The sequence below is a fragment of the Ursus americanus genome, chromosome 22, assembly GCF_024610735.1.
Source record: "Ursus americanus isolate L20-20 chromosome 22, mUrsAme1.1.p, whole genome shotgun sequence".
Lineage (NCBI taxonomy): Eukaryota > Metazoa > Chordata > Mammalia > Carnivora > Ursidae > Ursus > Ursus americanus.
This window is the reverse complement of record NC_142148.1, coordinates 48,481,300-48,506,283: the sequence shown is the minus strand read 5'-3', so window position 1 is coordinate 48,506,283 and position 24,984 is coordinate 48,481,300. Positions and strand designations below refer to the sequence as shown.

At 44.7% G+C, this 24,984-nt stretch overlaps 1 long non-coding RNA gene across 1 annotated transcript; it reads right to left on the bottom strand.

The window, feature by feature from the left end:
* Positions 1–1,500: 1,500 nt before the first annotated feature.
* Positions 1,501–24,907, bottom strand: LOC148108090 (uncharacterized). Its single transcript, XR_015721001.1, has 4 exons — positions 24,656–24,907; positions 24,157–24,278; positions 19,486–22,554; positions 1,501–5,593 (listed from the first exon to the last, which is right to left on the bottom strand). It is a non-coding gene; the product is annotated as an uncharacterized LOC148108090 (long non-coding RNA).
* Positions 24,908–24,984: the final 77 nt, after the last annotated feature.

Genomic DNA, 24,984 nt, shown 5'->3' with positions numbered 1-24,984 from the left:
CAAGAAGGAGAAGAACTGGCCGCAGTCAACCTCAGGGCTGTGCAAGTGTCCAGTGGCCCTGCAGGGATTCCTCAGCAGCTGCATCCTTGCGCCCATTTTCTCCACACCCCTTCCCCCCATCTATTTCCTTATGTAGGGGGCACCATTTAGTTGTTTTAAATAGTACCGTGATAGATTTGCATGTTAGGAGATTAAAGCCCTTGTTTTGTTTTAGAGCCCATGTGTGTGGTTTGGGTCTTTTACTTCCTGCAGTAATGGAAAACTTGCACAGACTCTCATATTCATTCCTGACCTAGGAAATCTTCCAGAGTCATCAGCTACTGTATGTGGGAGGAAGGAGAAGTGCCAGCCCTTCTCCCTAGCCACTGGAGGGCACCCCGAAATCCCCCTTACTCAGAGCACGGGTCCATTTCAGTCAATGAATTTGGGCAAACAGCAGAGACAGCCCCTCAGAACTCCTGAGATTTAGAGGTTGCAGGGACTTTCCCAGGAATAGCAACAACCACTGAAAGTGGGAGTCTTTAAGACTTCTCTGCCCCAGAACTCCTTCCTGCCCCAGGACTGGGGTTGCCTTTCTCCACTCTAAGGCCAGGAAGACTGTGTCCTGCTTCTTCCATTGAGATGCTTTTTTAGTTTTGTGTTTGGTTTTGGAACTTGTCGTATTGTAGTTCAATCTCTGGAACTGCATCAGCACCTAGTGGGGAAAAACACGGAAGGAGATCAAATCCTGCGTGTGAAGGGGGCAAAGCCAGAGGAAGATAATTTGCAGATGGACTCAGGGCAGGCACGACTTTCCAGCCTCAGTCTCCCCGTTGGCCGTTTACCAAGTTTGGAATCTTTCTGGGATTCTTGTCAATGATCTCTGGATACCCTTTCCTGCTTGTTTTGTGTGTTGGGAAAAGATGGGAGGGGTACCTTAAAGGGCACACCTGAGCCTGGTTCCATGAACATCTATGCTGACCTAGGAGCCAGGATTTCCAGCCTTCGTGCATCTCCTTATGCGGTTCTTCTGAAGCAGCAGTTTCCTCCAGGCCCCAGGCTCTGGGTCAGATGCACAATAGCTACTGTTCTCTGGCTGGCATCTGATGGATCAGGGATGGGTTCTCTCTTGCCAGGATAATGGGAATTTTTTTTTTAAATTTTTTTATTATGTTTTGTTATTCCCCATACAGTACATCATTAGTTTTTGATGTAGTGTTCCATGATTCATTGTTTGCCTATAACACCCAGTGCTCCATGCAATACGTGCCCTCCTTAATACCCAGCACCGGCCTAGCCCAATACCCCACCCCCTCCCCTCTGAAACCCTCAGTTTGTTTCCCAGAGTCCATAGGGGAAGACTTTTTTAAACAAACCCAATTTGATGAGTTTTGACACATGTATATACCCATGATAATGAACATAGTCATCATTCTCAAAAAATTCCCTGATGCCCTTACAATCCTTCCCTCCCCCAACCATCCCGTCACCAGGTAATCACTGGCCTACTTTCTGTCTGTCTGTCTGTCTGTTTGTTGGTTTATTTTTATGCAAGGGTGCTCTTTATTTTTTAATTTAAATCCAATTAATTAACATATAATGTATTATTTGTTTCAGAGGTAGAGGCCAGTGATTCATCAGTCTCATATAATACACAGTGCTCATTACATCACGTGCCCTCCTTAATGCCCAGCACCCGGTTACCCCATCCCCCACCACCTCCCCTCCAGCAACCCTCAGTTTGTTTCCTATGATTAAGAGCCTCTTATGGCCTGTCTCCCTCTCTCTCATCTTGTTGTATTTTTCCTCTCTTCCCCATGATCCTCTGTTTTGTTTCTTTAATTCCACGTATGCATGAGATCATATGATAATTGTCTTTCTCTGATTAATTTATTTTGCTTAGCATAATCCCTCCAGTTCCATCTACATCATTGCAAATGGCAAGATTTCATTGTTTTGATGGCTGAGTAGTATTCCATTATACATACCACGTATATATATTCCATTCCATATATACCACATCTTCTTTATCCATTCATCTGTCAATGGACATCTGGGCTCTTTCCATAGTTTGGCTGGTGTGGACATTGCTGCTATAAACATTGGGATGCAGGTGCCCCTTCGGGTCACTATATTTGTATCTTTGGGATAAATACCTAGTAGTGCAATTGCTGGGTCATAGGGAAGTTCTGTTTTTAACTTTTTGAGGAACCTCCAAATTCTTCTCCAGAATTAGGTACCAGTTTCCATTCCCGCCAACAGGGCAAGAGGGTTCCCCTTTCTCCTCATCCTTGCCAACATCTGTCATTTCCTGACTTGTTAATGAGGTGGTATCTCATTATGATTTTGATTTGTATTTCCCAAGTGATATTTAACATTTTTCATGTGTCTGTTGTCCATTTGTATGTTTTCTTTGGAGAATGTCTATTCGTGTCTTCTGCCCATTTCTTGCTTGGATTATTTATTCTTTGGGTGTTGAATTTGATAAGTTCTTTATAGATTTTGGATATTAGCCCTTTATCTGATTAAGACATTTGCAGATATCTTCTCCCATTCCGTGGGCTGCCTCTTAGTTTTTTTTGACTGTTTCCTTGGCTGTGCAGAAGCTTTTTATCTTGATAAAGTCCCACAAGTTCATTTTTTCTTTTGTTTCCCTTGCCTTTGGAGATGTGTCATGAAAAAGGTTGCTGTCCTAGAGGTTGCTGCCTATGCTCTCCTCTAGGATTCTGATGGATTCCTGTCTCACACTTAGGTCTTTCATCCATTTGGAGTTTATCTTTGTGTATGGTGTGAGAGAGTGGTCAAGTTTCATTCTTTTGCATGTAGCTGTCCAATTTTCCCAACACCATTTGTTGAAGAGAGTGTCTTTTTTCCATTGGGTATTCAGTCCTGCTTTGTGGAAGATAAATTGACCATAGAGTCGAGGGTCCACTTCTGGATTCTCTGTTCTGTTCCATTGATCTATGTGTCTGTTTTTGTGCCGGTACCATACTGTCTTGATGATTACAGCTTTGTAATATAGCTTGAAGTCTGGAATCATGATGCCTCCAGCTTTGGATTTCTTTTTCAATATTACTTTTGCTATTTGGGGTCTTTTCTGGTTCCATACAAGTTTTAGGATTGTTTGCTCTGGGTCTATGGAAAATGCTGATGGTATTTTGATAGGGATTGTGTTGAATGTGTAGATTGCTTTGGGTAACATAGACATTTTAACAATATTTGTTCTTCCAATCCATGAGCATGGAATGTTTTTCCATTTCTTTGTGTCTTCCTCGATTTCTTTCATAAGGTTCTATAATTTTCAGAGTACAGACCATTTACCTCTTTGGTTCTGTTTATTCCTAGGTAATTTAATGGGTTTTTTGGGCAACTGTAAATGGGATCGATGCCTTCTCTTTCATCTGCCTCATTCTTAGTGTATCAAAATGCAACTGACTTCTGTGCACTGATTTCATATCCTGCCACTTTGCTGAATTCCTGTATGAGTCCTAGCAATTTTTGGGTGGAGTCTTTGGGACTTTCTCCATAGAGTACCTTGTTTGACTTCTTCTTTGCCAGTTTGGATGTCTTTTCTTTCTGTTGTCTGATTGCTGAGGCGAGGACTTCCAGTACTATGTGGAACAACAGTAGTGAGAGTGGACAGCCTTGTCATGTTCCCGACCTTACGGGAAAAGCTCTCAGATTTTCACCATTGAGGATGATATTTGCCATGGGTTTTTCATATGTGGCTTTTATGATGCTGAGGCATGTTCCCTCTATCCCTACACAGCAGAGAGTTTTTATCAAGAAAAGATTTTGTATTTTCTTAAATGCTTTTTCTGCATCAATTGAGAGGATCGTATGGTTCTTGACCTTTCTTTTATTAATGTGGTGTATCACATTGATTGATTTGCAGATGTTGAACCATCCTTGCAGCCCAGGAACAAATCCTAAATGGTCACGGTGAATTATCCTTTTAATGTACTGTTGGATCCTATTAGCTAGTATCTTGGTGAGAATTTTTGCATCGATGTTCATCAGGAATATTGGTCTGTAATTCTCCTTTTTGGTGGGGTCTTTGGTTTGGGGATCAAGGTAGTGCTGGCCTCATAGAAAGAGTTTGGAAGTTTTCCTTCCCTTTCTATTTTTTGAAACAGCTTCAGGAGAATAAGTTATTAATGCTTCTTTATATGTTTGGTTTCCGCTGGTAGGCCATCTGGTCCTGGACTCTTGTTTGTTGGGAGATTCTTAATTACTGCTTCAATTTCTTTGCTGATTATGGGTCTGTTCAGGTTTTCTATTTCTTCCTGTTTCAGTTTTGGTAGTTTATGTGTTTCTGGGAATGCATCCATTTCTTCCAGATTGCCAAGTTTGTTGGCACATAATTGCTCATAATATGTTCTTATAATTGTTTGTATTTCTTCAGTGTTGGTTGTGATCTCTCCTCTTTCGTTTGTGATTTTGAGTCCTTTCTCTTTTCTTTTGGATAAGTCTGGCTAGGGTTTATCAATCTTATTCTTTCAAAGAATGAGCTCCTAGTTTTGTTGATCTGTTCTACTGTTCTTTTGATTTCTATATCATTGATTTCTGTTCTAATCTTTGTTATTTCTCTTCTCCTGCTGGCTTTAGGCTTTATTTGCTGGGTTTTTTCCCCATCTCCTTTAGGAGTAAGGTTAGGATGTGTATTTGAGAATCTTCTTGTTTCTTGAGAAAGATCGGTATTGCTATATACTTCCCTCTTAGGACTACATTTGCTGCATTCCAAAGGTTCTGAACTGTCGTGTTTTCATTTTCATTTGCTTCCATTTTTTTTTTTTAATTCTTTAATTTTCTGCTTGGCGCCTTCATTCTTCAGTAAGATGTTCTTTAAGCTGGGGCGCCTGGGTGGCACAGTGGTTAAGCATCTGCCTTCGGCTCAGGGCGTGATCCCGGCGTTATGGGATCGAGCCCCACATCAGGCTCCTCCGCTATGAGCCTGCTTCTTCCTCTCCCACTCCCCCTGGTTGTGTTCCCTCTCTCGCTGGCTGTCTCTGTCTCTGTCGAATAAATAAATAAAATCTTAAAAAAAAAAAAGATGTTCTTTAAGCTCCATGTATTTGTGGTCTTCCAAATTTTTTCTTATGGTTGACTTTAAGTTTTACAGCATTGTGGGGGCGCCTGGGTGGCACAGCTGTTAAGCGTCTGCCTTCGGCTCAGGACGTGATCCCGGCGTTATGGGATCGAGCCCCACATCAGGCTCCTCCACTATGAGCCTGCTTCTTCCTCTCCCACTCCCCCTGCTTGTGTTCCCTCTCTCGCTGGCTCTCTGTCTCTGTCGAATAAATAAATAAAATCTTAAAAAAAATAAAAGTTTTACATTATTGTGGTCTGAAAATATGTAGGGAACCATCCCAGTCTTTTGGTACCTGTTGAGACCTGATTTGTGACCCAGTATGTGATCTATTCTGGAGAATGTTCCATGTGCACTTGAGAAGAATGTGCATTCTGCTCCTTTAGGATGAAGTGCTCTGAATATATCTCTAAAGTCCATCTGGTCCAGTGTGTCATCCAAAGCCCTTGTTTTTTGATGCAAAGAGTGAGATCTTGTTGATTGTTGATCTTCTGCTTAGATCATCTGTCCATTGCTCTTTGCAAACTGAAGGGTAAGAAATCAGAGAAAGACAAACCTTATGAGACTCTTGACTCTGGGAAACAACCTGAGGGTTGCGGAAGGGGAGTTGGGTGGGCGGATGGGGTAACTGGGTGATGGGCATTAAGGAGGGCACGTGATGTAATGAGCACTGGGTATTATATGCAACTGATGAATCACTAAACTTCACCTCTGAAACATATACTATACATTAATTAAAAAAAAAAAGCAGGTAGATAGAGCAATGGAACAGAAGAGAGAGCCCCCAAATAAATTCACACATACATGGATAAATGATCTTTGATGAGGGTGCCAAGAGTACACAATGAGGAAAGGATAGTCTCTTTAACAATCAACAGAATGAAAAGGCAGTCTATAGAATGGGAGAATCCAATTGCAAACCTTGTATCAGAAAAGAGACTAGGGGCCCTGGGTGGCTCAGCTGATTAAGCATCCAACTCTTGATTTCAGCTTAGGGCATGATCTCAGGGTTATGAGTTCAAGCCCTGCTTTGGGCTCCATACTCATTTTGGATTCTGCTTGAGATTCTCTACCTTGTCCTCTGCCCCACCTACTACTTGCTCACTCTCTCGCTAAAAAATAAAATCTTTAAAAAATAAAAAAGAGGCTAATATCCAAAATATATAAGAAACTGCTACTAATCATTAAAATAAAAGTGTTTAATCCAGGGGCGCCTGAATAACTCAGTTGGTTAAGCATCTGCTTTCTGCTCAGGTGATGATCCCGGAGTCTTGGAATCAAGTCCCACATCAGGCTCCCTGCTCAGCAGAGTCTGCTTCTCCCTCTGACCCTCCCTCCTCTTGTGCTTTCTCTCGCTCTCTCAAAATAAATGAATCTTTTAAGAAAGTGTTTCACCCAACATAAAAATGGGCTAAATATTTCAATAGACATTTTTCCAATGAAGAAATACAAATGGCTGACAGACATATGAAAAGCAGCTCAGCATCATTAATCATCAGAGAAATCCAAATCAAAGGACAATATCATGTCACCTGTTAGGATGGTTTACATATATGTTGGTAAGAAAATGGAAATTTGAACATTCATATACTGTTAGTGAGAATGTAAAATGGTACAGCCATTATGGAAAACAGTACTGAGTTTCCTCAGATAATTGCAAATAGAACCACCATATGATCCAGTAATCACATATCTAGGGATACATCCAAAGGAAATGAAATCAGTAGATGACCCTAGTATTTGTTATGATAGTCCCCAACTCCTCTGTCGTGTTGAATTCAGAGGAAAAAATTTTATCTTCCATCACTATTATGTTAACTATAAACTGTAAGTGTCCTTCATCAAGTTGACAAAGTCTTTCTTAATTCTTATTTTGCTGAGAGTTTTTAAAATCTTGAATGTATGTTGAATTGTCCTAAGTGCTTTTTCTGTATCTGCTGAAATGATCAAGATTCTTCTTCTTCAGTCCATTGACTTGGGAATTACTGTATCAGTTTCCCATTGCTGTAACCAATTACCACAAATGTATTGCCTTCAAACCTCATAAATATAGTGTCTTACACTTCTGCAGGTTAGAGTCTCATATGGGCCTCACTGGACTAAAATAAATACGTCTGTAGGGTGTTCCTTTTTGGAGGCGCTGGGAGAGAATCTGGTTCCTGGCTTTTTCTAGCTTCTAGAGGTTGTCTACACTCCCTGCTTAGTTGCCCCTTCCACCTCTAATGCCAGCAATAGCTGACTGACTGCCCCACATCCTAGTGGACTCTTCTGCTGCACTTCCACTTTTAATGACCTTGTGACCACTTGGATAATCCAGGATCATCTCCTGATTTTAATGTGAGCTGATTGGCAACCTAATTCCATCTGCAACTTTAATTCCCCTTCCCCATGTAAGGCAACATGCGGGCAGATTCCAAGGATTAGAACATGGACATTTGTGGGGGGCATCATTCTGCTAGAGCTGGTACCCAGGGCTGAGTGTCAAGGAGCAGGGACATATATGAATGCAGGAGCCCATCTCCCCATGGTGCCTAGGGAGAGAATAAGAGGGACTTAGGGTTGCCCCTTTCTGGAATCTCAGGGAGCAGAGCTCTTGAGCATCTATACACGACCTGTGCCCCTCTCATTGTGCTCCTCACTTTCTGCACAGATGAGAGCTGAACTTTTCTGGGTGGAAGATTTGTGGGGGCCCCCTCATTCAGCTCTGGTCCACTCCCTCATTCACCCAACTCACTGTTCTACTTGTCCCTCCCCCGTGCCAGGGTCTGTGGTCCAGGTGGGGTTGACTCAGCCACCCTCAGTGTCCAAGGGCCAAGGAGAGATGGCCACCAGCACGTGCACTAGGGGAGCAGCTCAGCTTCAGCAACACCTGGGCTTTGTTGCCAAACTCCTGACCCCCAGATTTGCAATTGCCTCTCAGAAGAGATTCCTGGGCTCCAGGTCAGGCAGCCAGGCTTCTTGATCTCTGGGCTTCAGCCTGGAAAAGAGGCTGATTATTACTGCTTAGTGTGGGACAGCAGCTTGATGCCTACATTGTCCTCAAGGCTCACAGGGAAGTGAGATAAAAACCTGTTGGCTGTCTGTACCTTCTCACTGTCCAGAGTTATTGCTGTCATTTTGTGGCCAAGTGGCTGCTGCTGAGTTCTGGAGTAGTGTAATGGGGGCTGTCCTTTCTCCTCTGGTTCTCTGATACTGTGTGGTTGATGCACCCCCATTTCTAAGATCCTGGGTATGGTTTGCTGACCCAGCTGTCCACAATTTCTGGAGCTTTTGGTCAGATCACTCAGTCCTGCACTGGAAGTATTGGTGTGGATTATTATGTTAGTGACTGGAACCAGCTTTGCTCTGGGAAAAAAATGCAGAGTCCCTCTTCTTCCCTTGAAAGTTCTGCTTCCCTCCAATTTCCTGATACCATATGTGTACACCCAAACAACAGACCCAATCAACCCTTGGGTCCAGTATCAGGCAGAGGTTAACTGGCGTGTGCCAAAGAGGGCTGGGTGGTCCCTCCCATTCCTCAGAGTGGAGCACCCACAAGATGTGCTTAGCGCTCTCTCCCTCTCCTTGAGGCCTTCCCTATTTTGTCCCCCAATCAGGAATGATGGAGAGAGAGCAACACAGGATGAGGTGAAGGGGATCCCCCTGACTGCCACAGTGGAAAGTGGGTTGGTCTTGGCTGATCTGTCATGGTCTTTGGTCCTTCTGCTGTTCTTTTTTTTTTTTTTTTTTTTTAAGATTTTATTTATTTATTTGACAGAGAGATAGGCAGTGAGAGAGGGAACACAAGCAGGGGGAGTGGGAGAGGAAGAAGCAGGCTCCCAGCAGAGGAGCCCAATGTGGGACTCGATCCCGGAACGCCGGGATCACGCCCTGAGCCGAAGGCAGACGCTTAACGACTGCGCTACCCAGGGGCCCCTTCTGCTGTTCTGAATCTGGAACAAGTTCTCTCTGAGGTTGGGTTCCCTCTGGATCCCCCTCTACAGTGATCTACAATGGAGGAAGAAGCTGTGGAGGTCACTTCACTGAGTGCAAGGCTGTGGAAGAGGCTGCAGTCTTAAGAGGAGGCTCCTGGGCAGTGAAGAGACCCCCCTCTGGGAGGAGGGGATAGTGGACAGGTGGATGGGCATGCAACTCTCTCTCCAAGGTCCCCTTCTGTATGTACATCTGGCCCTAACACAGCAGGAGGAGTTGTGGGCCTGCCTTGCCACAAACCCCTGGGGTACATCAGCTGTGGGAGGCCATCAAGGGGAGGGGAAGGATCTGCATGACTTCCCTGTCCTCCCTTTGAGTGGGGCCAGTAGGTAAAATCAACTTTGGGCCCCGCGGGAAGCAGAACTCGAAGGGTCTTTCCATCACAGCCTCGTCCTCTTTCCTCCCCACTCCTCTCACTCTCTGCTCAGGTGATTTGTTGACAGTGGATCAGGGGAGGCCCTGCCACTTCCTTCTTATAGACATCATATGACCCCAGACTCACCATCCCTGTGTCTCTTTCCATTTCAGGGCCCTGGGCACAGTCTACACCGTCTCGGGAATCTCAGTGTCGGGGTCTCCTGGACAGAGAGGTGCTGTGTCTCGCACTGGGCTCGCAGTGCGTCATTGTACTTTGGCACAGGATGAATGCTGTCCTCAAAACTGTGACCCTCTGAAGCCCCCGCACTTAGCTTCCTCTGGTATTCTGGTGATGCATGCTGCTTCAGTTAGTTGTGAAAAGTCCTATTCAACGGAAAACTGAGTATATTTAGAATGATGTGTTCATTGAATAGATCGATGTAAGAAGTGACCTCTAAGGATTCATGTGTGAGTTCTTTTCTCTAGGAAATTGTCTTGATGACTCATCCCATGTCTTCCGTGACTATAGGATTAACCATGCTTTTTTGCCTCAATTTGGACAAGTCACTTAACTCCTTTGCAGGTAGGCTGCATGCAGAGGTGACCAAACTTATTTTACAAGTTTGGACTAAATGAACAAATGCATTGACTGCTTAGGACATGTGGAAGACCCCTGAGGGTGGGTCTTTGGAAAAACCCTGAGAGACCGTGGTCAACCTGGCCGGGAGGGCAGTGACACCACAGTGCTCCTATGTATCCTACATCCTCTAGACTCCAGGAGAGACATCCAGCTGTAGCCACCCATGTTTTAAGAAAAAGTGGCAGGGAAAAAGACAAAATGTCAGACACAAAAGAAAGAACTGAGAAAATAATGCCCATAACATAGGATGACTGGGGTTGACTGTGACAATGGAGAGAGACAGCTGTGACAAGACAAGGATCTCAGAGCTGCAGAGAGGCGCATGCCTCTCTGAGTGATCATGATTTGCTCAGAGGACATGACCCAGTAATGTGAGACTAGGCTGTCAGTAGGCCACCAACCAACATTTAGTGAAGGGTAGCATGACAGATACATCCCAAGATCTTACATGAATACAACTTTTCTCTCTCCTCACAAATGCCCCCTTGAGGAATGACTGTTAGTCCTGTTTTCGACATGAGGAGACATCTCCTAGAAATGTTTTTTGATCCTGCTGTGTGTCATATGGTGTGAATGGCAGAGCGAGGCATGGTGCAGACCATGCAGATTCAGATCCTGCACCCTCCCCACTGCAACGTGTTGTCCTCACTGCACTGTCTCTGGAGAATCTCTGTCCCGTTCACCAGGTGCAAGGAGGTAAGTGCAGGATTACTGGTAAGAACTTCACATTCTCTCCCTCCATGGATCCTAATTATTCTTGGGAAGATATACATAAAATAACCACACAATAAAAAGTTCAACTAATAGGAGATCCCTGAAAAAGATGACCTGGGCACAGCTCTAGTCAGGGAGATTTTGGGAGGTTCTCTGGAAGAGGGGCTGACTGAACCCCTATCTGAGGAATGCATTCAGGGTAACTTGGGGTGCAGCCTGGGTAGTGGCTGGAGTGGGCAGTGGAGGAGGAGGTGATGCCTGCAGAAAGAACATCGTATGGATGGAATCAGGAGGCGATGAGGAAAGTTTGAGGACGAGGCGATGGGAGGTCAATGTGACTGGAGCTGTTTCGCAGTCAACAGACAACTCGTAACCAACCAAGCAAACCGCATGCTGCCTAGACACAGCTCAGTGCGGTCAACTCAAAGCCACAGTAATGCTGTCGTGAGGCTCAGACTTCCACTGTGACATGAGGCCCAGCGAGAAGCCGAGTCCTTCCCAACCCGTCTGCTGCACACACGTCAGTGTGATGTACGTGTCTGGAGTGGTCTCCAGGCAAACAGGATGATGAAAATCAGCTACTTCCTCTTGACTGCTCTAGCGAGGCCTTGGGCAATTTGGAGCAATTTTACATGTATTTTTTTAATTTTTTTTTAAAGATTTTATTTATTTGACAGAGAGAGAGACAGCGAGAGAGGGAACACAAGCAGGAGGAGTGGGAGAGGAAGAAGCAGGCCTCCCGCCAAGCAGGGAGCCCGATGCGGGGCTCGATCCCAGGCCCCTGGGATAATGACCTGAGCCGAAGGCAGACGCTTAACGACTGAGCCCCCCCGGTGCCTGTACATATATTTTAAAGATACAGTGTGGATTTAGAATGATAGGCAGCTTTACACCATATCTTGGAATCTCTGTATATCTTCATGTTTTCTTTCTATATAGTACAAGCCTTATCAAGATAAGTAAAATATACATGACCAAAGATAATTGATTTTATTCCCAAATAACTTTCTCTATGACTGTGAAGATGAATTAAGTAAATTTACAAGTTCAAGAAATCATACATATATTAAATATCCAAACTCTACCATTACAAAATTGTGCATATGATAAGCTTTAGTTTTTTTTTAAGTTGGAGGAAGAATATAACAACAAAGCCCTGTTTAATGACCTAAATTCAACCTGAGGATCTGGTTGGTCACTATTATCCAGAGGTGCCACGTCATATTATTCAGTATACGATTTTAAGAAAATTCTTTTATTTTTTTTAAATTTAATTCCTTTTAAAGTGACGCTCTATTTTGAAGCTGAGTTTCATGTCTGTGACCTAACAGTGTGCACACAACTGCATGAGGAGTCTCTCTGAGACACAGTTTACGTTGAACTGTGATTCCTGCAAACACCTGAGGATAATCAGTCATGGACTGTGGCTTGAGTATGAGTATGATGTGGTGAGTGACTTTAGTGCAAATGGCAGCTTAAAGACCTCCAAAAATTCTCTCCTCAAAAAAAAATCAATGAGGAAACTGGCAAAAATTGCCACCAACATCTTAAGAACTCTGGAAATAAACTCAAACTTGCAGCAGTAGAGGGAATGTTGATACTGGTGGAAGAGGGAGGAAAAAAAACAGGTGAGTCTCAGTCAGAACCATGAGTTTTGTGCTGTTTTAACATGGCCTAGTCCCATCCCCTGCCCTGTGGCTGCAGAGTAGTTCAGAAAACTAAAGCCCATGTTCACAGTGAAAGACAGCAATGCGGCAGCCACTGGAGAGAACAGAATGGGTCCGGAGCTCCCTCAAAACCTCATTTCTAGAGAATTACCACTAATGGGTCTGAGGGATGTCTGCAAGACCCTACTTGTTTGACTGTTTGTGTTTAATCTCACTTGGAGCTTGCCCAGAACAAAAAGCCTTTTCCCAGCATAATTGTCAAAAAGGAAATTATAGGCAGTTGCTTAACTTGTGGTTGGTTGGTTAAAGTGATAGATATTAGTTGGAGCAAACAATAGAGTAATAGAAAGCTTACAAGGACCACCAAAAAATGAGATTTCCATGAGGGGATTTGAAAAGTTCTGACTTATTCTTACGAATCTAGAACACTGTAAGCATACCCAGGAGAGACCCTAGAAGGCCCTTAGCTCTCCCCCTGCCTGACCTGGATGTTCTGCACAAGCAACAATGAAGGTTTTCAGCTACCAGCTGAATTTTGAAGATACGATTCAACATGCTCACGAAGCCCTTCGACAAAGACTGAATGACTTAGTTCTAGGCTGTTCGTGAGATCTCTCTCCGGCCAATAGCTGACCGCCATAGAGCTGAGCAGGGACTACAGTGGTCACACGTGACAAAGAATACAGACTTTGGAGAATTAGTTCATTAAAGTCACTAATGAGAAAGCAATGACAAAAAATAGCAAAGCCAACAAATCCTAGGGAAGAGTGAGAATCCGATTTCTAGAGTTGTCATATGATATTATTTTAAATAACCAATTTACAGTCCCCCTCCCCAGTAACAAGATACCTGCAGGGAAACCAGAAGTCTGACTGTGCAGAAAAAAGTTGGCATACCAGGGCCAAGTGTGCTTTCCTATGACAGGCCTGCTTGTCAGACTGACCCTGTCTGAAGTCTGGGAACTTGGAATCAAGAGGGTCCCCACCATTCTCTGGTAAGTGTGGCTTGCTGTGCCTAGACTGTTGGTGCAAACCCTGTGGTTTATGCAGCACATATCTTTGCTGATAGAACTCTGAAATTCAGGTATGTGCGAGGCAGAGGGTGCCTAAATGACCAGTTCCCACTAAAAACCTCTGAGTACAAAGTCTCTAATGAGCTTTCCTGGAAGATGTTTCACACTTTATTGCTGGAGGAATGAAGTGTACCTTTGTGATGCCACTGGAGCAGTTCTCTTGAAAGCTTGTGGCTGGTTTTCTCTGAACCTCCCATGCACCTTTCCCTTTGCTTATTTTGCTTAGTGTGCTTTCACTGTAATAAATCACAACTATCAGGATGGCTATATACTGAGTTCAGTTAGTCTTTCTAGAGGGACGGATGTTGGAGGTGCTCTTGGGCTGTCCCCCACACATAAGCTGATATACAAGGAGAAAAAAGCAATGAATACACACTGTCCCTAAGCAAAGTCCAGACACTGGACTTACGAGACAGATACTTTGTATCAGCTCTTTTAAGTATATGTAAAGAATTAAGGGAAATGATATTTAAAGAACTAAAACATAGTATGAGACTTATATCTCTCCAAGTAGAGAATAACAATAAAAAAGATGTGAATTATAAAAGAGAAACAGATATTCTGGAGTTGAAAAGTATAGTAACAACTGAAAATGTCACTAAAGGGGCTTGTATTCACTTCCTAGGACCGCTGTAAGAAATTACTACACTCTACATGGGCTAAAACAATAGAAATTTACTCTTTCACACGTCTGAAGGCTGGAAATCTGAAGTCAAGCTATAACTTAGGCTCTGTTTCCTATTGAAAGAGCTAGAGAACTATCTTTCCTTGCCCCTTGCTATCTTTTGGTAGTTTCTGGAAATTCATGGCTTTCCTTGGATTGCATCTGCATCACTCTAAACCCTGCCTCTGTCATCACATGGTGGCTTTCTCCCCTCTGTGTCTGTGTGTCCAAACCTCCCTGCTCTTATAAGGACAGCAGCCATTCAATCAGGGCACACTCTAATCCAGTGTAACCTTATCTTGATTATATCTGCAAAGACCTTATTTCCAAATGAGGATACTTTCACAGGTACTGTGGGGTACAACTTTAATGTATAATTTGGGGAGACACAAAGCCACAACAAAGCTGAACAACAGATTTGAGCAGGAAAAAGACAAAAATTTGAAGATAGATTAATAGAGATCCAGTCTGATGAACAGTGAGTTAAAAAATATGGATGGGAGAAAAAAATAGCAGAGCCTCGCGGACCTGTATAATACAATAAGCATGCCAACATATGCACAAAGAAAAGTCCCCAGAAAAATAAAAGACAGGGAATGAAATATAAAATAAGTAAAAGATAAAATAAATAAAAGAGAGGGACAGTGAAGATATGTGAAGTAACAATAGCCAAAATCTCACCAAATTTCATGAGAAACATTAATAAAAATATTCAAGAAGTTCAAAAAAGTCCAAGCAGGATAAACCCACCTCATAATAAAATTGTTCAAGGCCAAAGACAAAGAGAAAATCATGAAAGCAACTAATCATTTACAAAGGCTCCTCAATTTTATGGCTAATTTTCATCAGAAACCAGAGGCCAGAAGGCAGTGGGATGACATGAAAAGTGCCAAAAGACAGAAACTGTCAACCAAGAGCTCTGTATCTAGCAGATGTCTTTCAGTAATAAAGGAGACATTGAGACATTCCCAGATAACATTTGAGAGAACCCACTGCTTTCACAAGGCCTACAAAGAAATACTAAGGGCCCTTCAAGCTGAAATGAAAAGACAACAGAGTAACTTAAATCTACATGAAGAAATAAAGAGTTGCATAGGTTAATATACAAGAAAGTGTAAATATATAAGTATGTATATGTTGGCTAATGAATTTAAATAAAAAATATAAAAGTATGTAAGATGTGTATAATTGTAAACAATGTATTATTTTCTCCTGATTTAAAAGGCACCACCTGAAGTCAATATTATAAACATGCTGACGAGCACACAGTGTATAAAGATATAATTTGTATGACCATGGCAATAAGGGGAGGGTGTGCATTGAATCTACATGAAGGTAGTTTCTATATGCCATGGAAATTAATCTGGTATTAATCCAATTAGAATGTTATAATTTAAGGTGTTAATTATAATCTGAGGGAAGCTACTAAGAACATAACCCAGAATATATAGCAAAAGAAGCACCATGGAAATGTATTCGGTACGCTAGAACATAACATAAAAAACCGGTAATGGAGGACTATTAGAAAAGAGATGACATATACAGCCAAAAAACCAAACCAAAACAAAAAACAGATACCAATGCTAGCTGATTAGTAATTAAATATTCATGGATTATATACTCCAATTCAGAGGCAGATATTGGCAGAATGGATTAAAAAAAACCCTATAATCTCCATTTGCTGCCTATGAGGGAGTCACGCTTTAAGTCTAAGACAGAGAGGTTGAAAATAAAAGGAAAATAAATGCTAAGCAAGTAGTAACCAAAAGAGAACGAGACTGGCTTTGATAATATAAGACAAACTTTTATGACATTTTTCTCTAGAAAAAAAAAGGACATTTTATAATGACAAAAGGGCCCATCCTTCGAGATTATGAACGTTTTACAAGAGAACTCCAAAATATATAAAACAAACTGACAAAAATGAAGAGAAACAGACCCCTCAACAATTGGAGGCTTCAATATTCAACTTCCAATAATGAAAAGTCATTTCTTGTGATGCTCACAGGGTGGGAGGAGTAGGGGCTGAGATCCATATTTCATGGTGCAGGTACTGAAATTTAGAGATTAAGTGACTTTCTCAGAGTTGCAGCTCAACTGCAACTGAATGATGGTTCTGAGTCAGGGGATACAGACGGTTCCCTGGACATAGAGATCCCTGATCACCTGAATACGAGATCAGGTCCTGGACACCTGAATTGAGCCCTTTCCTCACTCCCTTGCTCATATCCTCTTGCCCCAAGGTTTCTGCAGGCAGACACCTGGTATGTCAAGGAGGTGCCTGCACCAAGAGGATGGCTCAAATCCTGACCCAACTCCTCGCTCTGTGTTTCAATCCCTGACTCAAAATACATTGTCTTTCCTCCAAATGAAGAACAACCCCTGATGGAGTGGGGGGATCTGAGCATGTCTCCATCTCCCCTCACTTGCCCCCAGCACTTGATTCTATCTGCTGCCTTTCAGTGAGACTCCCTGGTGGTCAGGTGATCACCCTGAATGACCAGTAGTCTGCTTGCCTCCCAACTGGCTCAGAACCCAGGACATTCTAAACCAACTGCCCACGTGACAGTTGCCCAAAGAACTAGCTTCGTCTTCAACTGACCAAACTTGGATGATGAGCAGTTCATTAACTAGGAGAGGGGTCTGCCAGGCTGGACTTTTGTGGCTTAGTGGATGAAATCTACACAGCTCCAGTGTCTCCCTGACTATCTGACCCACCCTCAGAGCAGCCACTACGGAAGGCATGGCTGAGAGCAGGAAGTAGCCACACTGGCCCTTGAGTATGCACCTTCCCTGCTCACTCCTTCCTTTCCAACATCCAGTGTCTTTTGTACAAACCACAGTCCTTCTTCTTGAATCTAATTACTGATTTTACTCCCATGCCACCTTCAATGGAGTAGTTAGTGGGGGTGATATTTGTGGCCCTACCATGTTGTTTGGTCAGATGCCCATTTCAATGTGGCTGAACCACTGTGGGCACAGCCAGCAGAACAGTGGACAGCCAGCAGATCTTCTTAAACACAAATAGTTATATTGTGAATCCCGTGTTTGAATCCCTTAGGATCTTTTTCTTTTTATAACCTGAGCCACAATCCTAGAAAACATACTGAAAATAGAACTGTTGATATGCAGCTGAGAGAAGACCCTGGGAGCACATTCATTCATTCCTATGCTGCACTTCTGTTCTATGAGCAAAGAGGGGTATTATGATCTGTGATGGGGCTGTGATTTTATGAGGATGAGACAATGTAGAAAGGCAGCACAGCACAGGGACGGAGAGAGAGAGAGAGCATGAGAGCTGGTGTCTGGTGGCTGGTATCAACTCATGCTAGAAGACACATGTACCTGGGAAAGTTACTTAACCCCTTTGTCCCTGGTTCCCTGTTCTGCGCCATGAGGCCTATTTACTAGTATTCCCTTACGAAGCTTAATATAAGACAGTCCAGACATCACCTGGAGAAAATGACCGGTGCTGCGTAAGTGCTGTGTAAGTGTTCCAGCATTAACTGTCTGCAAGAATAAGCAAGGAATACAGGAGTGGCTGCCTCCGGAGAGGAAACTCGAACAGATACAGGGCAGGGGAGGGTGCAAGGTGACATTTCAGCCCTCACATGGGCATGATGCTTTACAGCTCATGGAGAGTATCTGTCATCATTTCCTGTCATCCCCCATCATCCTCATGGGTTATGCAGGGTAGGTGCTGTGACCCCTGTTTTGTGATTCATGGCTCTAAATTGTAGAGATTTTAAATGACGCCTGGAGTCACAAGGCTGATGACAGATCTGAGATAGGGAAGTAGTTGTTTCCTTGGGGACAGAGATCCCTGAACAACCCCTACCGCCTCCCCTGAGTCCTCCAGATCATGTGCTGGACTTCTGAACCAAGGGCTACCCTCCCTCCATTCCCCAAATTTTCCTGCCCCAAAGTTGCTGTCAGGACATAGAAGGTGCTGGAGCCAAGAGAAGGGCACATGCCTCCATCCAAACGTTTCAATCTCTGACCCAAAAGCTATGATATTTTCCTGAAAGGAAGTCCCTTAACAGGTCAGGGGGAAAACCCCTCCTCCTCCCACATCATCACACATCAGCTGCCTCAAGGCAGACCGACGGTGTGACCAGTGCTCTGCTTGACTCCTATGTGGCCCAGAGCCTAGGATTTTCCAAGCCAACTTGCACATATAACTCCTCTCTAATGAATCAGCTTGGCCTTCAAGAACCAACCCTGGATGAACCACTAGCTAATGAGGAAAGTGACCTGATGGACTGGTGCTTTGCTGGTTTAATAGATGAAGCTGACATGTCCTCCACTGTCTTCTGACCACTGATCTGAGCAATAGCCTGAGCAGGCAGAGCCTACACTCTGAGTGTGCACTTCCCGCTCCCCAAACTCTGAAGTCTCTGTAGACTCCTCACCCTTCTCTAGACCTTGCAGTTGCAGGGAGAGAGTTTCTTCCCTCTGCCACCAAATGTTCATTCCACCAACCCAATGGCATTGTCCCTTCTCACCACTGTCCCAGGCAGCACCCAAACACCCAGTAATCCTGTTCACATCAACCAATGGAAATCACTCTATGAAATCCCAGTTTCATTCCTTTATAAAAACTCTGTGGATTTATAGAGCGCTGATGTTTGGTTTTGGATCTTGACATCTACGTTCAGAAGAGTTAACCTGTGATTTCCCTTTACTGTGATGTCTATTGCTAGGTGGCATCCAAATTCTCCTGATCTGATGAAAGCAGTGTAGGTGTGTTCCCTCTGCATATGTTCTCTGGAAGAGGATGTCGGAGAGTGGCATCACTTCTAAAACACTTTGTAGAAATCAGAGGAAACGATCTGTGCCTGAGTTTGTTTTGTAGAAAAAAATAGTTTTACATTTGTTTTTTAATTGATGTTTACTTTACATATTGTAAAGTCCCCGAATCTTAAATGTCTAGCTTTATGGTTTCCTGTAATATAAATGCATCTGTTGCCAACACCAATTTGACACACAGAGCATCTCCAGGACCCTGGCAGCCTCCTATAGAAGGAGTTAAGAATAATATCTAACTTATTAGGTTACATGAATAAAATCATCTACTCCATGTATAGTCTAGGCACAACGATTACACATAATTAGCTCAGAAAGAGTGTGGCAGCGTCCTTGGAAGGTAGTTATGTTGCCTGTATGTACTATTACCACCACCCTGTCTCCGCTTTTGTGGCCGCATGCATTAGCGGTCACCCCAGTGTTTGGTTGGTTTTCCTGCGGTGCCAACAAGGAAGTTAGGGAAGCAACGGAGAACATGTGCACTCGTTTGCTTTACCATTTTCATCCCAAGCGCCCTGCACTCACATTTCCTCTTCCTGTTCTTCTTTGCCCCAATTTGCTTTGTCTTTTCCTTCTTTTGAGTCCATTACAAAAAAATTTGTTCACAGCTGAAAGGAAGACAAGAATCAGGCATAACCAGAGCCACCCAGGGCAGGTAACCATTAAGTGGAGGATGCTGAGAGCAGATCCAGAATTCCCGGGGCCCCTCCAGCAGGGACCCTTCCGACTCCCAGCCCAGCTCCTGGCTGGGGCCATTCAGGGCTGCTCAGCAGGAGTCCGCGGTACAGACCCAGCGTAAGGGGCCAGAGCAACACTAAGAATGTGAATGAGGTAGGCTGCAGGAGGTTTTATAGACATTGATCCAAGGACCTTAAGTGCCTGTATGAGACCACATACTACAGGATGAGAATTATAAAGAGGGAATGGGGGAAGAGCTACAAAGAGGAGCTTATAGATAGCAAAAACAAAGTGAAAAGAGATGAAAGAGGGAATAAATTGCATGCACAGTTTTGCTCCCTGCATGTAATCCTGTGCATGGATAATTGTAGGAGTGGGGAGGAGGAAGCCTTGGGAAAGGACGGGGACAGTCAGGGTTGGGGTGAGAACTTGGACCCACTGCTCCTGGCAGGATAAAGGCCGACCTGGGGATGACTCTGTCTTCCCCTCTGCAATGAGGGAATGGGTCTCTGTGATCTGCAACATATTTTTTCCAGCCTTCAAATTTCATAACTGTGACCATGAATGAACTCCTGTGTCATCTTGTCCTTACAAGAAGGCAGTCACTGTCTGCATGCATTTCTGTGTGTGATGTTGCCTTCCTCGGTACTCATGACTCAGTACTCCCCTTCCACTTCTCTCCACTATTTAGTGTTCATCGTCCTTCTCCGTGTCACCCTCTACCAGCCATGTTATTTTAAAATATGGGGACACCGGAGGAACGATCATGGGTATACTGCCACCCTCCCTCATCAATCAATTGATCAATTAACCAATCCATCCAAACCCAGGGGGCACCTGTAATGGGACTGGGGTTTTGTTGGGCCCTATGGGAGAGAATGGCAATGAGTTCCACATACTACCTGTCCTGTGCCTGGGGTAATTGCAGTTACTTGAAGATCGTTCTCAAAAAATCCCATAGGTTTCCTAGCCCCCTTGAGAGCATGAACATGAAATCAGAAGTAAGCTAACTTGTCTAAATTCCCTTAGTCTATACGTGGGGCAACAGGGGCTCTACAGCTGATGCGATCACATAAACACACACTACCTGCCAGAGTTTGCCCTGAACCTTGGAAGGACTTGGGAGGGTGGGCTTTGGGCAGGCCTGGGGTAGGCATGACCAAGGTGTGGGGGGCAGGGCCAATGTGTGGCTGAGGCAGTGGGTTCTGAGAGGAGCACTGACTCCCTGCCCTGCTGCCCAGAGAGAGGTCGTGTCCTGTGGTCAATGCCAGGTGACCGGGTCAGCAGGGCTGTAAAAGCTGATGTGTGAAATAGGCCCAGCAGCTCCTCATACAGTCCTCTAGAATCCCTGCCGGCCATGGAGGGTCTCCAGGGCAGCTGCACATGGGCCTCTTTCAGATGGAAGCACATTCACAGTTCAGACTTGGGTGAGGTATGGAGGCTGGGATGAGCTAAAGGACATTGGAGCATATACATAATTTCAGAGGAAAGGTTCTTCAACTTACCTAGTTATGGAAGTGGCCTTTAAGGAGGAGCAAACAGGACAGGAACATAATGTTACTAGTCCTATACGTTAAAAGGGAGAGAGTTGACCTCTCATCTACCTCCTGGCTCATGCTAGAACTTTGTATCCAGATTCAAGTGTCTGTTGGGTCGCACCAGATTACATCCATCAAGGTTAATAACAAGAAAGATACCAAAATCCCAAGAGGTGCTAATGAAACAGAACCTAAGCTTTGACATCTGGCAGTGGGAAAGAGAAGGAAGTACAGGTTTCAGGGGAAAGAATTTTTTTTTTTTTTAAAGATTTTATTTATTTATTCGACAGAGATAGAGACAGCCAGCGAGAGAGGGAACACAAGCAGGGGGAGTGGGAGAGGAAGAAGCAGGCTCATAGCGGAGCAGCCTGATGTGGGGCTCGATCCCATAACGCCGGGATCACGCCCTGAGCCGAAGGCAGACGCTTAACCGCTGTGCCACCCAGGCGCCCCCATGGGAAAGAATTTTTAAATAGGAAAGCAAAAATGATTGCAAACACAGCACACCTGATGCTTATGGACTCCATTCCTCTTACTAATATGTCATTAAAATATGAAATGAACAAATTAGACTTGTACATATATTTCCCTACCCTTCTGCTTTCTTATCCACCTTCCTCAGTCTCCAGAGCAGCAGGTGCAACCCAACTGTACCCGGAACCCTCTTGCATTGCTTCCTACCTGAGTGTTGTTCCCTACCTGGAGAGTCATCCTCCTCACTGCTGGAATCTTGAATGCTCTCCACAAGAAAATCTATAGACACCCAAATATGATATATAGAAACACATCAATTAGAGGGGCTCACCCTTTCCTCCTCCTCTAGTTGAGGTTGTGTGGGTCATACGGCATCAACCTGATATTTCCTGTGGGTTCTCAGAAGTTCTCTATACTTGGTGGAGTCAGAGCCCTTCAACAAGAATTGATCACAGTTACAAACCTTCGAATGAGACAGAGATGCTGAATGAATCAGCTTTCACACTCTCAGTTCTACAGGCACATTGCAGCTCTTACCTCCAAACTTACCACCGGAGATTCAAATTAGTATGCGCACGTTTGAAATGTGGCTAGTGTGACTGAGCAATGTGGTGTTATTTTAATTCGCTGAATGTTGGTGTAAAATTAATTATAAGCAGACACATGTGGCTAGAGGCTAGCACCCTGGAGAGCACAGTTCTAGAATCCAAAGATGAAAAAGAGGTCACTTGCCCTCCGCTGGTTGTTTCTTGGTTGTAGTTTGCTGGCCTGATCTGATCATTCATGTATAGGCACTTCTGGGCTCGTGCACACATGACAGGCACAACTTAAGACTCTGGGACACTAAACAGTAAGGTCAACCACCAGGTCCTAGAGGAAGCGACCTACAGAAATCGCAATGTCACTGCATAAAAACAAACAAACAAACAAACCCTAAAATATATATGGAACCACAAAGGACCCCTAATAACCAAAACAATCTTGAGAATGAAGAACAAAGATGGAGTCCCCCCACTTCCTGACTTTAAAGCATATTACAAAGCTACGGTAATCCAACAGAATGGTACTAGCATAAAAACAGGCCGATAGACCAGTGGAACAGAGCAGAGAGCCCCCAAATAAACTCACACGTACATAGATAAATGATCTGTGACAAGGGTGCCAAGATTGCACAATGGGGAAAGTAAAGGAGGCACGGAGTGAACACTGACACTCCCTAACCCAGCTGTTTAGGAGATTTGCAACAAGGGTGATGGGCACCAAGCTAAAAGCCAAGTTTTACTTTAAATTCCTATTTGCCACTGTATCTTGGGTATGGACTTACAGGATTTGAGCATTTCTCATGGTATGGTGATGTCATAAATTACATTAAATTATCTTCCTGATTCTTAACTGCTCTGGGCCATGTACAAGCAATGACCTCAGCTATGACAGCTGTTGGCCTGCACTGTCCTACATGGGGCCTCTTAGCTCTCAGAATCAGTGGACTGACCAGGAGCATGTGGACTTTCTATGTGAGTTTCACTCTAATGACTATGCCAGAGCTGGCTGTTAAATCCATCTATAGTTGTTCTGGGTTATGTGACCACCGAGGCCACCTTATAACGTGGTCAGTGTTTGGGAAATGTGTACACTTCAGTACTTTGGGAGTGTACACGGATGGTGAAACCCCCCTGCCCTGTGACTAATGATCCCGTAGCTGAGTGATAAGTGCAGATCAGTAGCACAGAGCATCAGCAACGGGGATACAGGCCTAGGTCCACACTTTGACTTTCCTACTCAGGAGGTCAAGACCTGGGACAGTCTTTTCTGCTCTATCTCCGAGGAAGGGAACATTCAACAAACTTCCAGGCACAGTTGTGGTGATGGAGGAATTCGGGATTGTATGAGTAGCTAGGGAGGAGGACTGGCTCTTCTCCTTCCTCCCACATACAATAGCTGATGACGCTTTAAGATTCCTTAGTTCAGGAATGAATATGAGAGTCTATATCTTTTACGTTACTGTAGGAAGTAAAAGAACAAACCACACTCTTGGGCTCTAAAAGAAAAAAGGGCTTTAATATAATAATATTTGAATTTACCACTTACTATTTAAGAGAATAAATATTGCCCCCCGTCAAATAACTAAATAGATGGGAGGAAGGGGTGTGGAACACATGGGGCGCATGCACCGCAAATCCCCAGCTGCTGAGGAATCCCTGCAGGGCCACTGGACACTTGCTCAGCCCTGAGGTTGACTGCGGCCAGTTCTTCTCCTTCTTGAGTGCTGCTGACCAGCTAGGACCGGGGCTCCAGCTGGCAGGACAGGGTGTAGCTAAGGACAGAGGGACACGTGTGAGTTGCCCAGGAGCTTCCATTCAAGAGTCCCTGCCAGTGTTTGCCCACAGCTGGAGTCTGGCGCCCCGGCAACAAGGCCTGAGGCTGCCCAGGGAAGGAGGATCCCAGGAGTGGCCAGCAGAAAGAGTCCACCCCGAACCTCACCCACCCAGATCCTGATGGGCCTCACCTCTCAGCCTCGCTGAGCGACTCCATAGCCTGGAACCAGGCCCGAAAAGAATCCTCGGGCTCTAGGGTGTAATTCTCGGCAGCCACCTGGAGCAGCACGATGTCCGTCATGACTTGGTATTCCTGAGCAGAGAGAGAAGCACAGGATGTATAGGGAGCCTGGGGGGGGGGGGGGAGCTGCAGGGTCTGGTGAGGGTTGAGCAGCAGGACCGGGGACCCATCCCAGGTCCTGGCACACATGGCCACCCTCCAGCCTAGAGATTCATCCGGTCTCGACCTGTTCTCAGAGGTGAATATCAGTAGCCTCTCCTCCGGGAGGTTCTCCTGGATGCCATGTGTCTGTCCCCATCTCCTAATGGGATGGGTCTTGCACTGCTTTCTTCTCAAGGGATCCCAGGAAATGTGAGGTGGAGGGGATGGAGCCAAGCAATGTTCTTCCCAGGGACATCTCTGAGGCCCACTCCCTACCCTTCCCTGCGGGAAGCGCCACATATGCTCACCTTATTTCTTTTCTGGTGGTTGATCTCATTCCCCTGGAAAGCAGACAAAGTCCATCAGAATGAGGCCCCTGGTTCTTAGGAGCACTTGATTCCCATCCCTTCTCATGCTGCACCATGGCCAGGACCCGTGAGGGGGCCGTGCATACACAGATAGCGGGCCTGGGATGTAGGCCAGACTCTGGGGTCCAGAGAAAGGAGGACATGGGGCAGATGGACTGGCTACAGGTCGGGACCCTGCAGCACCACCCTCTCGGAAGACAGTAGGGGAGGCCGAAGCCTCAGGCAGGAAGGGGCTGCTGCGGCTACGGAGGTGCTTGCTGACGTGGAGG